Raw genomic sequence first — 15,221 nt, 5'->3', positions numbered from 1 at the left:
TAATAAACTATCATGTAACAAACTAACTCACTAAAAGCCAAAATAGCAAAATAAACTAACAAACTATGTAACAAATTATGAAACTAATGAATTCAAAATAAACAAAGTAACATGGAATAACCTAATGACTTGAAAATAGCTAAAATAAACTAATAAAAAATAATAACATCGTGAACTTAGACTAGCTGAAGAAAAATAAGGGAGAAAGTAACTAATCACTAAAGACGTGAATCCAAAACTAGTCAATTACAATCTAACTAAACAGATAATGGACTAAAATGACTTACTTACCACTGATTCAAGAAAGGAAACTGGAACTAGTATTGATTATGAAATATTTATCTATAAAACTATAAAAACTATTGAAACAACTTCCCTAAATTTTAATGTCACGCAATAAGCCAATAATAAACCTAACGAAGATACAGATTAAAGAGAAAAGAACTAAACTAGATGAATATCTATGAATAATTGCTGCAGTTAAAATAACTAATTAGACTGATTGACTGATCACATAGGAATCTGCGTGTTTTGCACCATTGGATGATGCTAAAAAAAATATTCTCGATCCCGTAAAGAAAACTATGAAGTTCAATTCTATTGAATCTCAAGGATTTATCTCGTTTGAATGTTTGGAGCATGCAGATTGACTGGGGTGATCTTGTGCATATGTTGTAGCTTCAATGCTGATATGCATGACTTTTAAATCAACTCTAAGCTCAAAAACCAGACTGCAACAAAAATATCGACCAAGTGTGACTCATGTTTCATGCAAATGTTGTTGATCACGTCAAAGAAATTGCAGCAAAGTGTAACAAAACGATATGCAACCTATTCTATGCAGGTAAAAAAATGACTGTTCACTAAATTTTACGCTATGCTACTTGTATTGCTGATGTAAAAAAATTTAATCTACGCTACCTAAACAATCAAACACAACTTGAATATAATAATAAAACCAGCAACAAGGGATTTCTACGATGTGTATGCTCTAATCTAATATGCTGAAATATAAGAATACGAAAAATCAAATTATTCTAATACACAATAACAATGTTGAAATAGAGTATGATGTATGCAATGCTTTTAAAGTAACTACAGAGATGGGGGAGAAGAAGCAAACCTTACGATTTACCTTCGATGGAGGGGTTGAAAAGAAGAACGTGGTCTCTCCTATGAGTTGTATGTACCTTCGACGATGGGGACAAGGAGAAGCCGACAATAGCAGGAATCAGAAGCAAGACGAAACAAGGGGGAAAGGAAGAACCGAGGGAGGAATCGGCCAAGAGTGAAACAAAGGAAGAAGAGAAGAGGGCGAGGAAGACAGAGGACATGTTTTCCAAAAGAGAAGACACCTTCCATGGCTAGAAAAATAGTATTTATAATGAAAAATTAGGTCACACGATTTTTCAGAAGAGGTCTGATTAATTTTCAAAAATTTTAAAGGACCTCCTCTAGAAAAATGTGTTTTCAAAGAGAGGACACTTCTAAATCAAATAAAATAATTATTAAAACTCATAATCTAATTAAACTATAAATTAAAAAGTCGTAAACTAATCAAAATACTAAAAAATATAGGGAAGAGTTTAAATATATGATTTTTCCTTTATTTTCAATTTAAAATCTGTTTCTCAAAAAGACTAATAAGAATGAGTTTTTAATGCAATTTTCTACTGGATCATACATAAAATAGTATGAATAAAATATAAAATATATGCATGATTAAATTTCCCCATGCTTATCGGTTGTTAGTCCTAGAGCAAACTGACCTTGAACAAAAAGCAAAAGACAAACTAAACAAAGCAAAAACCTAACTCACTTTTGTAGGAATCACGGTTGCATTTAGCATATGAAACAAGCCCTTTAAACCCCTAGGTTACCTCAGTAGATGAGTAAAGTCTCGTGAGGGTTTGTAGTGATGCTACCTACAAACATCTATGTTATGTACTCATAAAGATTTCAATTCAAGAATCATTAGACAATTAAGGAGTTTGTTTTCACAAATATTTCATGCAATTATACTTTCGAAACATAATTAGAATCTTTTACCTGCCACCACAGAGTAAAACTGTTTCTTTTACTTTTCTAAAAAAACCATAATTATCTATGCATTATTCTCAAAAAGTCAAATATATGCATGTCATTATTTACTTATCCTCACTCATATGTTTTCTGCATAGGTTTTCTCAATACTTATTCCTAAGCAGTGTTTTTCTTTTATGCTCTTTCTTTTTCTTTTTCTAGATTTTTAATTTTTTTACACTTTTACTTTCTTTTTGTTGAGTACTATTTCAAATTTTCAATTTTTGTGACCCGTATAATGAGCTTTGGGTTAGTGATTCCCAGGCCAGACGATCTTAGGGCACTAGATATAAAGTATCCCTCAGACTTAATTGCTTGAGTCAGTAGACCTTTCATTTTTATAGTTTTATGTATAGCTTGTTTCTTATCATGTGTAATGTCAACATCTATTAGGCTCTCTATAAAGTCCATGTAACGGGCTTTCGGGCCAGTGGCTTTCAGACAGGTGGCTCTCGAGCCAGATGACTTTAGGGCACCAAATGTAAACACCCCTCAAGCTCTACTTGCTCGAACAAAATAAGCCACATATATTAACTTAGACAAAGAAGTGATTTACTTCGTTATCTTTTTTGACATGAGAATCAAACACTTTAACTGGTGTCTGAGTCCAGTTGTTGGGGAATACGAAGACATCAAACAACTACACATATGCTCTTTTTTACTTTTTGCGCTCTTCTTTTCACTATTTTTGTTCATTTGCTTAGTTTTTCAAAAGGTAAATTGTGCATTTTCATACTTGTGATTCAAAATAAACTCTAGCATGCATCTATCGTCATTTCTTTGAAATCCACATAAGTAACCACGGTTTTTCTATATTAGTGTCGGAAAAAAATTTATGGGGCTTAAAAATTCTCTAAAAACATTAGATTATATAAAGCATTCATATAAGATCAAGCGCATTTCTTAAAAGCCCAATTTTTATGAGTTTTCATTAATATGCAAGTACAAAGATAGAAAAATATTTGGGTATGCAAACTACACTCTCCCCCATTCTTGAATGACACTATTCTTAGTGGCACTCCCCCATGCTTGCATGAAACTATATGAATGCACATGAGAAACAGAAAAATAGGATAAAAGTAGTAGAAGTCACCTGATTCGCACTATTGAGTTTTACCTGATGTGGCATTATACTGGCTCTATCGAGATTTCACATGTCTCAATGTTTATAACTCATAAAATGCACAAAATACAATGCATACATTATCTAACATTCATGCTCATGAACAAAAAATGACAGAAAAACAACAAAACTACTAATATCACAACACTGATATGGGTTGCCACTCATAGAACACTAAATTTTACGTCTTCAGCTCGACGGATCTCTGGTGACCCTTCATCATTCATGAGATCAATTAACGTAAAATCATGCTCAATTGGGAGGTCTGAGAAAAATGATTTCATCTATGACCTTGCCCACAACATTTCCTCCAACTCTACACCTCTGGGCCCTGTAATGACTCTCTAGTCTGCTAGGAATGAGCTTAGTCTCCACGTGAAGACTATTCTCACATGATGGTGAGCTATAAACCAATTTTTTATGCATGCAAGTATCCAACAACAAATTGGATTGCTTCCATTTAACGTCCATCACATGGAAGCATTCATCATTTCCTCTCGTTCTCGTAGCAACATAAAAAATGTTTATCTGCAGTCGCTTATTGCATCCATCTTTTTAGTACGATAATCAATACGAGCATTGGCAGTGGCCAAGAATGATCTGCCAAGAATGATGGAGGTTTGGTGAGCGACATCAATGCCCTCTATGTCCAGGATGAGAAAATCAATAGGAAAATAAAAGTCATCAACCTTGACTAACACATCTTTCAAGATTTTCCAAGGAAGCTTGGTAGACCTGTCGGCCAATTGTAAGATGGTCATGGTAGGTTTTAAATCCTCATTCCCAAAAATATCATAAAGAAAACCTGACAGTATATTCACACTTATCTCAAGATCAAACAATGCATGCTCGATGGTCATGTTTCCTATGACACAAGAGATGATCGGTGCCCCAGGATCCTTCAATTTAGGTGGGGTTTGGTGTCGAAACATAGAGCTCACTTGTTCAGTCAAAAAGATCTTGTTGGGCAGTGATCTTGACTTTCTTTTCTGCATGCAAAGTTCTTAAAGAACTTTGCATAGGCAGAAACTTGTTTTATGGCATCCAACAGGGAGAGATTTATGTGAATATGCTTAAATATGTCAAGCATTTTGTGCATTCTAGCCCCCCGCTTGCCAAAATCATTCAATTTTTTCAAAGCTTGAGAAAAATGGCTCTAAGAATATATGAAGAAGAATGCATAGGTCGTGGGCTATCGACTGCATATGGGATCTGAGGTTGGCCTTGATGTCAGAGAAGGCCTTGAGAAGCTTCTCCTAAAAAGATTAACTCAATGTGGGCTCTTGAGGAGAAGGCAAGCTAAGCTGGGGAGGGGCCTGTGGGAATGTGGATCGCGGGTAACCTTGTGGGGGGTTACCTGGTCTATGTTGTGTTTGGGAAGGCAGATGGGGTATGGTTTGTGGATTGTTCCACGCAAAGTTTGGGGTGATTTCGCCATCCTGGGTTATAGGTGGGTGCATATGGATCATGCACCGGTTTGGCAAAATCTTGGGTAGCACTCACTTGCTTCTGAACGAATTCAGGATAGAGTGGCACTGTCGGAGAGTCCAAAATATAGTGTGCAGGGCTAGCACATAGCTTGCACACTTTTTCTACGTGATTTAATAAAGTTGGGTTGGCCAGTAATTGATCAACTTTCCTGGTCAACTGGTCCACTTTGATTTGTAATTCATGTTCGTACCCAACTTCATAAATCCTTCTTTTTTTAGGATCACTAAAAACAGATGTGGTTTTATCAAGTCTCGATGACATGGCATGGTGCATAGCATTTTCACTCAACGCTTCAAACAAGACCCATGCCTCGTTCTTGCTCTTGAGCATGAACGTGCCCCCACATGAAGAATCAATGATCTTTCTGTCCTTCTCGGTCAGGCCATCGTAAAAGTACTGCACTAGTTTCCAACGAGGCACTTGCTGGTGGGGGCACTTTCAGAGAAGATCTTTCATCCTCTCCCAAGTCTCATGGAATTGTTCTCTCTCAATCTGAGAAAAGTTGGTGATGGCTTTTTTAAACTGGTTCATCTTATCCATTGGGAAGTATTTCTTGAGAAATTCTTGTTACATATATTTCCAAGTGGTAATTTGAACTGTATCTAAGGCCTTCAGCCAGTGCTTGGCTTTGTCCTTGAGGGAGAACAAAAACAACGTCAACCTCAATGTGTCATCCTCAAAATTGTTGATATGTACCGCAAAGCAGGTCTCAAGGAACTCATCGAGATGATGGTAGGGGTCTTCATTGCTAAGGACATAAAAGGATGGTAACATTTGGATTATACTGGTCATAATCTCGAACTGTGGTGCTCTTACAACGGGTCTAGTGATGTAGAAGGCAAGAGCATATTTATTGAGAATAAAATACTCTCTCAAGGGACAAGTCAATTGTTGATCCTCAACTATGGAGCCAGATTGATGTGCTCTCCTAATAATAGACTCGAGGTCCTCAACAGGCTCAACAAGCTCGAAGTCAAGCGAGTGTCACCCTTGCATACACCTCAAGGTAGACCAGTGTAGCAACCATCCTAAAGAAGGGTGATGATGCATGAAATGCACATCATGTTAGCGAGTTATTCATGTATTTTGTGGCGAGTTTAAGGTTTAAAACCCATGTTTAGATGTATTTGGATGTCAAGGGGTTGTGGTTCGAATCTCAGAAAAATCAGAGTTAAAATGAAAGAGTTATGGCTATTTTAGTGTTCGGGCATGAACTTCGAGGTGGATTGGATCCATATCCGACCCAATTAGACTGTTTTGGACCTTGGACCAATCATTAGAGAGCCCAAATCCAACCCACACGCATATCCATACCCAATTACAAAAGATTTGCAGAAACCCCTCCAAAAAGTGGCGCATAGAAAATATATTTTTTATAACACTATTTTTGCAAAATACCAAAAGTATAAATATACTTTTTGGTTGAGCCCTAGACGTCTTTGGCATTGGAATTGACGCCTCCCATTGTGATTCTAGCTCCAGCCCTCCTTCCAACCTTCATCTCACCTCATTTGCCTTGAAGATTGATTTTTGCTTGAAACTCAAGCATTGATTCATCTCCCGTTTCAATTCTTTTCGTTTCTTCTTTATCCTTGCTGTGATTAACCCTTGTTTGCTGTGTTTTTGCAGGTGTAGCAGAGGTGGAGAACATCTATCTTGTGTGGAAGTGCGAAACACTCCAACAAGATGAGCTGACCCTACCTCCATCCGGTTTTCTAAGCACTCCGATCACGAATCAACACCTTTTCCATCTTCGGTGGATCTTCAACGTGTTGCAGCTGCAAGATCCCTGCTCATGGTGATATTACAACATCCTTGAACAATCTGGGACGTCAATCTAAAGCCATTGTTCGCTCTCTTCTCCCCCACAATCGTTGGATCGCCCTAGAGGTTGAAAAGCATAAAAATTTTCCAGGGATTATTATCCAAGTGTGAAAACTTGAGAAGTGGCGAAAAGACAGAAATACCCTTGGCATGCAATAGAAGACTGAAGTGCTTTTTCATTTTATTTTAGTGTTAATTTGTAATTGTTATTAGCCTTGTACTTGTAGACTGGTATTTGTGATTAATAAATTAAATTCCTTAGAAATAATCGAGTAATTCCCATTCCTTGTGGATTCGACCCGTACTTACCACTTTGTGGAAAGTCGGTTATTTACTTTTGGTTGACAATTTTTCAAAGATTTTATCGAAAAATTATCTTTTAAAAAGAGCATTTATAAAAATTCAACTAAATTTTGGCGTCGTTGCCGGGGAACGGCGAATTACTTCTTTTATTTCTTAGAGTTTGATTTATTAATCTGTGTTAGCTAGTTAGTTAATTAATTGTCTTTATTTTCTAGTTAGTAGGATTAGTAAGTGAATATAGGTTTAACATAGTTAGTACATATAGGTTTCACGTACTATTTTTCTAGGATTCACTCTATATTCATTCTGCAAGGAGTGATTAGACAAGTGGGTTTTAGAGAACTTAGTTTATGATTTCCTGTATTTTTCCTTTTCAGTAACTTAGAATAGTTTATTTTGTTATTTCATTTATTTAGTTAATTAGTCCTGACATAATTATTTTAGAATATTTGTTCCTTAGTTGTCTTTATTTGTGTTATTTACAATTTAGTGTTAGTTTAGTTTTAGTTTTAGAATTAGGTCGTTTGCTTACATCTGGTCTTAGTACCAGTGTATGCAGGGGCGACGAGCTTTAGGAACCCCATTATATCCATTTATTGACAACCCAGAGAGAATTTTACATTCTCCTTGAAGTTCGACAACAATGGGTGATATGGATCCTCCAGCTCCACCTCCAGTTCATCCACGCCCTTTGAGGGAATACTCTATTCCCACAGATTATGTCCAGGCATCCTGCATTCGGAGACCCGATGTAGGAGCGCCACACTATGAGATTAAGGCCAGCATTATTCAGATGCTTCCATCTTTTTATGGCCTTAGTCACGAGGATCCCTACCAGCACTTAGACGAATTCCTCGAGATCTGTTCTACTGTGAAGATACAGAATTTCGACGATGATGCTTTGAGGTTGACCTTATTCCCATTTTCATTGAAGGCCAAGGCCAAGTATTGGCTAAAGCCCTTAGATTTAGTAGAGATAGGGTCATGGGATCAACTACAACAGGAGTTTCATAGGAAGTATTTTCCCATTGGTCGGACGAACCAGTACCGGTGAGCCATCACTAGCTTCTCAGAGCTAGATGGTGAGCACTTTCATGAGACCTGGGAGAGAATGAAGGATCTTCTTAGGAAGTGTCTCCATCATCAGGTGCCCAAATGGCAGCTAGTGTAGAGCTTTTATGACGGATTGTCTGACAGGAATCGTCAAATGATCGACTCTTCATGTGGTGGGACATTCATATTGAAGAGCGAGGATGAAGCATGGAGGCTGTTCGATACATTAGCCGAGAATTCCCTCCACCATGCTTCGAGCTCGCATTCGGATAGAGCTACACCCAGCATTCAGAAGAAAGCTTGTGTTCTCGAGATTGGTCCATCTACTGCACTACAGTGCAAGGTAGACATGATTGCTCAGAAGTTGGACCAGCTTCTCTCAAGACCACCCACTACTCAGCAGGTGTGTACTCTGTGTGCCAGCCCGGCACATGAGATTACTGAGTGCCCTTCAGCAGCTCAGTACCCTAAATTTGTTCAAGAACAAGTTCAGGCAGCTCAGAGTTACGTCAGACCTCAGAACAACTTATTTTCATCTACATATAATCCGGGTTGGCGTAACCACCCCAATTTTTCATGGAAGAATCCACAGTCTTTCATCCAGATGCCTACATCCTCTCAGCCAGCTCGGCCACCATCATTCACTCAGACATTCCAGCGGCCGAACTATCCTCAGACTTCCTCCTCATTTCCTCCCCCGATTTCGCAAGAGTCTGCCCCACAGACATCTTTTGAGGAGAGACTTTTCCAAGCATTCTAAGAGGTGAAAATCTCTAATCAGAATGCTTTCAAGAAGTGTAGCCAGATTTTGAGCTCACACACGCAGTCCATTGTGAAGCTAGAGTCGCAAATGGGACAGTTAGCAGAGGCTATCAGTAGGAGGCCCGAGGGTACATTGTCGAGCCAGGCTATCATGAACCCGAAGGGCAAGGACCAGATGACCGGAGGCCTGTTTAATACTGAGTCGCAGCAGCAGGCCAAATCTGTCATGACTCTGAGGAGTGAACGTGAGTATCATGTCGAGACCAGAGAGAGTAGAGAGAGGATCGATGAGCCAGAGTCCAGTGTTTCATCTTCTTCGGCTCAGCCATCATCATCATCATCCTCATCCCCATCACCTTCACCATCATCATCTTCCACCTCAGTTCAGAAGAAGGATAGGAGTGAGCCTTCTCACGAAGAGGAGGAGCCACCCATGTAAATTCCCCCACCACCCTATCCCAAAGCATTAGAGTCTGCCGGATTTAGAGGGAAGCAGGGCACGAAGATCCAGGACATGCTTGACATATTCAAGCATGTGTTGATCAACTTGCCTTTGCTCGATGCGATTCAGCAGGTGCCGGCTTATGCCAAATTCCTGAAGGAACTATGTACGCAAAAGAGGAAATCCAGAGAGAGAGTTCCTAATAGGGTCCATCTGACTGAGCAGGTGAGTTCAGTACTTCAGCATCAGACACCACCAAAGCTCAAGGACCCTGGAGCCCCTATCATTGCTTGTACTATATGGAACATCCGGATAGAACGCGCATTGCTCAATCTTGGGGCAAGCGTGAACATTCTTCCCGAATATATCTATGATTTTTTCGGTCTAGGAGAGATGAGATCGACTCCTATTACACTTTAGCTGGCAGATCGTTCTGTCAAGGTACCGAGAGATGTCTTGGAGGACGTGCTAGTTAAGGTGGATGACTTCTATTTTCCAGTCGATTTCATCATTCTTGATATGGAAGGAGTGAATAGCCAGCACCAGACTCCAATCATTTTGGGCAGACCATTCTTGGCGACTGCCAATGCATGTATTAACTGTAGGACCAGAGCCATGGATCTATCATTCGGCAACAGGAAGGTCAAGCTGAACATTTTCAATGTCGCGATGGGTCTAGCGAGAGATATGGATTGTTTCCATGTAGACATTGCACAGGAGTTAGTGGAGGAACAATCCGATTTGTATATTACTGAGGATTCATTAGATTTGTACCATATAGAGAAGAATAGTTGTATAGTTAGTGTAGATGTGTCTAGAGTGTCGTCAGAGTTATTACTTACGAAGACCCCCGCCAAATCTTCGATTGAGTCTCCTCCGAAACTTGAGTTGAAACCCTTACCGGATTCACTCAAGTATGCATACCTTGGAGGTGATGAGACCCTGCCTGTGATCATCTCGTCACTGCTCACTGAGGAGTAGAAGCAGAGATTGCTGACTATTTTACGAGAGCACAAGGCAGCGATTGGTTGGAGAGTGGCTGATTTGAAGGGGATTGATCCTTCATTCTGCATGCATAGAATCCATTGCGATGAGGAAGTAAAGCCAGTGAGGGATATGCAGAGAAGGTTAAATCCCAACATGAATGAGGTGGTGAAGAATGAGGTGGTGAAGTGGTTGGATGCCGGGATTATTTACCCTACTTCTGATAGCCAGTGGGTCAGTCCGATTCAGGTTGTGCCAAAGAAGTCAGGACTCACTGTTGTGGAGAATGAGAAGGGAGAAAGAATTCCGATGAGGACCACTACAAGATGGCGAGTCTGCATTGACTATTGGAAGCTGAATATGGCAACTCGAAAAGATCATTTCCCATTGTCGTTCATTGATCAGATCTTAGAGAGACTCGCAGGACAGAGCTACTATTGCTTTCTAGATGGATATTCAGGATATAACCAAGTAGCTGTCCATCTTGACGACCAAGAGAAGACAACATTTACATGTCCTTATGGCACCTTCGCATTCAGACGTATGCCGTTCGGGCTCTGCAATGCCCCAACAACTTTTCAGAGGTGCATGCTTGCTATCTTCTCCGATATGATAGATGATGTCATGGAGGTTTTCATGGACGATTTTTCTATGTATGGCTCTTCATTTGAGGATTGCCTCCAAAAACTTACTCGAGTACTGAGTAGGTGTGCGGAGACAAATCTTGTCCTGAGTTGGGAAAAAAGCCACTTTATGGTTCAGGAGGGGATTGTGCTTGGACACATTGTGTCTAAGAGAGACATTAAGGTTGACAGAGTGAAGGTGGAATCCATTTTTCGTTTGACTCCACCTACCACTGTGAGGCAGATTAGCTCATTTTTAGGGCATGCGGGATTTTATAGGCGGTTCATAAAAGATTTCAGCAAAATCTCTCGACCGCTTTGCACTTTATTGGAGAAGGACCAACCCTTTGTTTTTAGCGAGGATTGCATGAAGGCCTTTGAGATTCTCAAAGAGGCCTTGATTACTACGCCCATTTTGAGACCCCCGGATTAGACGCTCCCGTTTGAGATCATGTGTGATGCTTTTGACCATGCTATGGGGGCTATTTTAGGACAGCGGGTTGACAGGAAGCCCTATGTGATTTACTACGTAAGTAGAACTTTGTCTGATGCTCAGATGAATTATACCACGACAGAGAAGGAGCTACTTGCTGTAATATTCGCATTGGACAAGTTTAGGTCCTATCTTCTTGGTTCGAAGGTGGTTGTCTATTCGGATCATGTTGCATTGAAGTATCTATTGAACAAGAAAGACACCAAACCGAGACTCATTTGTTGGGTTCTGTTACTACAGGAGTTTGATCTCAAGATTCGAGATAAGAAGGATCGTAGAGACCATCTTTCTAGACTGATCGTAGAGACCACGCAGGATCAGAGGCCGATCAGTGATTCTTTCCCCGATGAGCAGATCATGTCAGTCAGGACATCGTAGTTACCCTAGTTTGTTGATATTGTGAACTATCTGGTTTCAAGACAGATACCTGAGCATTAGAATAAGAATGAGCGTGAGAGATTCCTATCTCAGGTGAGGCACTATTATTGGGATGAACCATAATTGTTCAAATATTGCGCAGACTAGATCATCAGGAGATGTGTGCCAGAGAAGGAGTACGAGTCCATTTTGAGTTTTTCCCATTCTTTAGCTTGTGGAGGGCATTTTAGCAGTAGGAAGACAGCTGCAAAGGTTTTGCTGTCAAGATTTTATTGGCCCACACTCCACAGGGATGCACATGAGTTCTGCAGGAGATGTATTTGATGTCAGCAGATTGGGAACATGTCCAAGAGGGACATGATGCCCTTGCTTCCGATTTTGATTGTCGAGATTTTTGATGTTTGGGGCATAGATTTCATGAGACCATTTCCATCATCATTCGGAAATTTATATATTTTAGTGGCGGTAGATTATGTGTCCAAGTGGGTCGAGGTTGTGGCAACCAAGACCAATGATCATAGAGTGGTGCTTAAGTTCATTAAGCACAACATTTTCAGTCATTTTGGTGTGCCACGTGCGATGATCAGTGATGGTGGCAAGCATTTTAGGAATGTACAGATAGCTTCTCTGCTGAGAAGGTATTCTGTCAATCATAGATTCACCACGCCGTATCATCCGCAGACCAGTGGGCAGGTTGAGGTTTCGAATAAAGAGATTAAGCGGATTCTAGAGAAGACAGTTCGCTCAGACCACAAGGATTGGTCCCAGCGTTTAGATGATGCACTTTGGGCATATAAGACTGCATTTAAGACTCCCATTGGTATGTCCCCGTATCGCTTTGTATTCGGGAAAGCATGGCATCTTCCTGTCGAGTTGGAGCATAGAGCGTATTGGGCCATCAAGAAGTTGAATTTTGACCTCACCCAGGCTGGCAAAGCAAGAGCATTGCAGCTCTCAGAATTAGAGAAACTCAGGAATGATGCATATGAGAATGCCAAGTTATACAAAGCTCGCACTAAAGCATTTCATGATAAGCACATTGTCAGAAAAGTGTTTGAGCCGGAGCAGAAAGTGTGGTTATATAATTCTCGTTTGCATTTATTCCCAGAAAAATTGAGATCGAGATGGACAAGACCGTACATTGTGAAAGAAGTGTTTCCACATGGAGCAGTTACATTATTCGATCCTATGACCCAAGGTACATTCAAGGTTAATGGGCAAAGACTGAAGCCCTACATTTCAGATTCCTTGCAGAATGGTGAGTGTGAGATAGTACATCTCACGAAGGCTTGGGGATTCGACCAGAGGGATGTATCATATGTACATTAGTTTTTTTTTCATTCCAGTATTTGCTTTTATTCCAGTATCTCATTTCATATGTGATGACATTTGTTTTTAGTTTATGCAAGATGAATCTAACATTTAGTGCATGAGAATGAGTTACCAGGTACAGAGCAGAGTTTTCGGAGCATATATTGACAAGATGAGCAGAAAATTATGCAATCAGATATACATAGGATGTTGCAAAAGTCAAGTCAATCAATTTCAGAAGCCCTACATAGATAAGGTTGTATCTATCCTTTCTCCCATATTCATTTTCTTGTCTTTTAGTGTGCATTTGCATTGCAGTTTTACATATTTTGTATGCCACTAGGGACAGTGTCATTCAAGCATGGGGGGTGGTTTAGATGCACACTAAATTTTTTTTTTTATGTTTGGTAGCTAAAGTAGGATTTTGAGAATAAGTTTGTAGCATATATGATTGTTTTTTGCATAATTTAATAGTTTAGAAATTTTTAAGCCCCATATAAAAAAAAATTCTCTGAACTGATTCAAATAGAGTAGTTATTTATGAGAAAATTCAAAGAAAAGTTAGTATTTGAAAAGTTTTGAATCACTTTAATATAAGTATGCACAATATGTTTTGTGAAAGAAATAAGCAATGGAAAGATGTTTTTGAAAAATGAGCTTAAAAGAATAGAGCTATGTTTAGTTGTTGATGTCTTCGTGAATCCTAGTAGTGGAACTCAGACACAAGATGAAGTGTTTGAGTCTCTTGACGAAAAGGATAACGAAGGAAATTATCCTCCTGTTTAGTCAATATCTGTGGCCTTTGTAGTTCGAGCAAGTAGAATCTGAAGGGTGTTTTACACCTGGTGCCCCAAAACCAGCTGGTTTGGGAGCCACCGGTTCGAAAGCTTGTTACATGAACTGCATAGAAAGCCTAAGAGATAGAGACATTGCACATGACGAGAGAAAGACTATATGTAAACTATTAGAATAGAAGGTCTAGGGACTCGAGCAAGTAAGTCTGAGGGATACTCTGTATCTAGTACCCTAAGGTCGTCTGGCCTGGGAGTCACTAGCCTAAAGCTCGCTACACAGGTCACGAAAACTGGATATTCGAAATAGTGCTCAAGTGAGAAGAATGCTCAAGAGAGAAAATTGAAAAAGGGTGAAAATTTGAAAATCAGAAGAAAAAGAATGTGCTGAATGAGAAAAAATTTCATTGCTTAGGAATATGTGTGAATTACTGTGCAGAAAATATACAAGTGAGGATAAATGAGTAATACATGAGAATACTTGACTTTCTGAGAAAAATCATAGATAACTACAATTTTAGAAAAGTGAAGGAAAAAGATTTTTATTGTGGTGGCATGAGATTTCTGAATTTGTTTTGAGAGTGTCCATTACATGAAATATTTGTTCCAACTGTTTTCTTAACTGCCTAATAACTTTAAAAATTCATTCCTGCATTTTATTGATGTTTGTGGGTAGCATCTCTGCAAACCCTCACGAGACCTTACTCGTCCACTAGGGTAACCCAGGGGTTTAAAGGGCTTGTTGCATAAGCTAAATGCAACTGTGATTCCTACGAAAGTGAGTTCGTTTTTTATGCATGCATGTCTAGCATTTCTTGTTTCTGTTGCATAGCATAGTTAGTGGTTTGTTAAGGGACTAACAAACATTCAAGCATGGGGGTATTCGATGATGCATGAAATGCACATCATGTTAGCGAGTTATTCATGCATTTTGTGACGAGTTTAAGGTTTAAAACCCATGTTTAGATGTATTTGGATGTCAATGGGTTGTGGTTCGAATCTCAGAAAATCAGAGTTAAAATGAAAGAGTTATGGCCATTTTAGTGTTCGGGCACAAATTTCGAGGTGGATCGGATCCATATATGACCCAATTAGACTGTTTTGGACTTTGGACCAATAATCAGAGAGCCCAAATCCAACCCACACGCATATCCATACCCAATTACAAAAGATTTGCAGAAACCTCTCCAAAAAGTGGCGCATAGAAAATATATTTTTTATAACACTGTTTTTGCAAAATACCAAAAGTATAAATATACTTTTTGGCTGAAACCTAGACGTCTTTGGCATTGGAATTGACGCCTCCCATTGTGATTCTAGCTCCAGCCCTCCTTCCAACCTTCATCTCACCTCATTTGCCTTGAAGATTGATTTTTGCTTGAAACTCAAGCACTGATTCATCTCCCGTTTCAATTCTTTTCGTTTCTTCTTCATCCTTGCTGTGATTAACCCTTGTTTGCTGTGTTTTTGCAGATGTAGCAGAGGTGGAGAACATCTATCTTGTGTGGAAGTGCGAAACACTCCAACAAGATAAGCCGGCCCTACCTCCATCCGGTTTTCT

The sequence above is a fragment of the Nuphar pumila genome, chromosome 8, assembly GCF_984573655.1.
Source record: "Nuphar pumila chromosome 8, dmNupPumi1.hap1.1, whole genome shotgun sequence".
NCBI lineage: Eukaryota > Viridiplantae > Streptophyta > Magnoliopsida > Nymphaeales > Nymphaeaceae > Nuphar > Nuphar pumila.
This window is presented reverse-complemented; position numbering follows the sequence as displayed.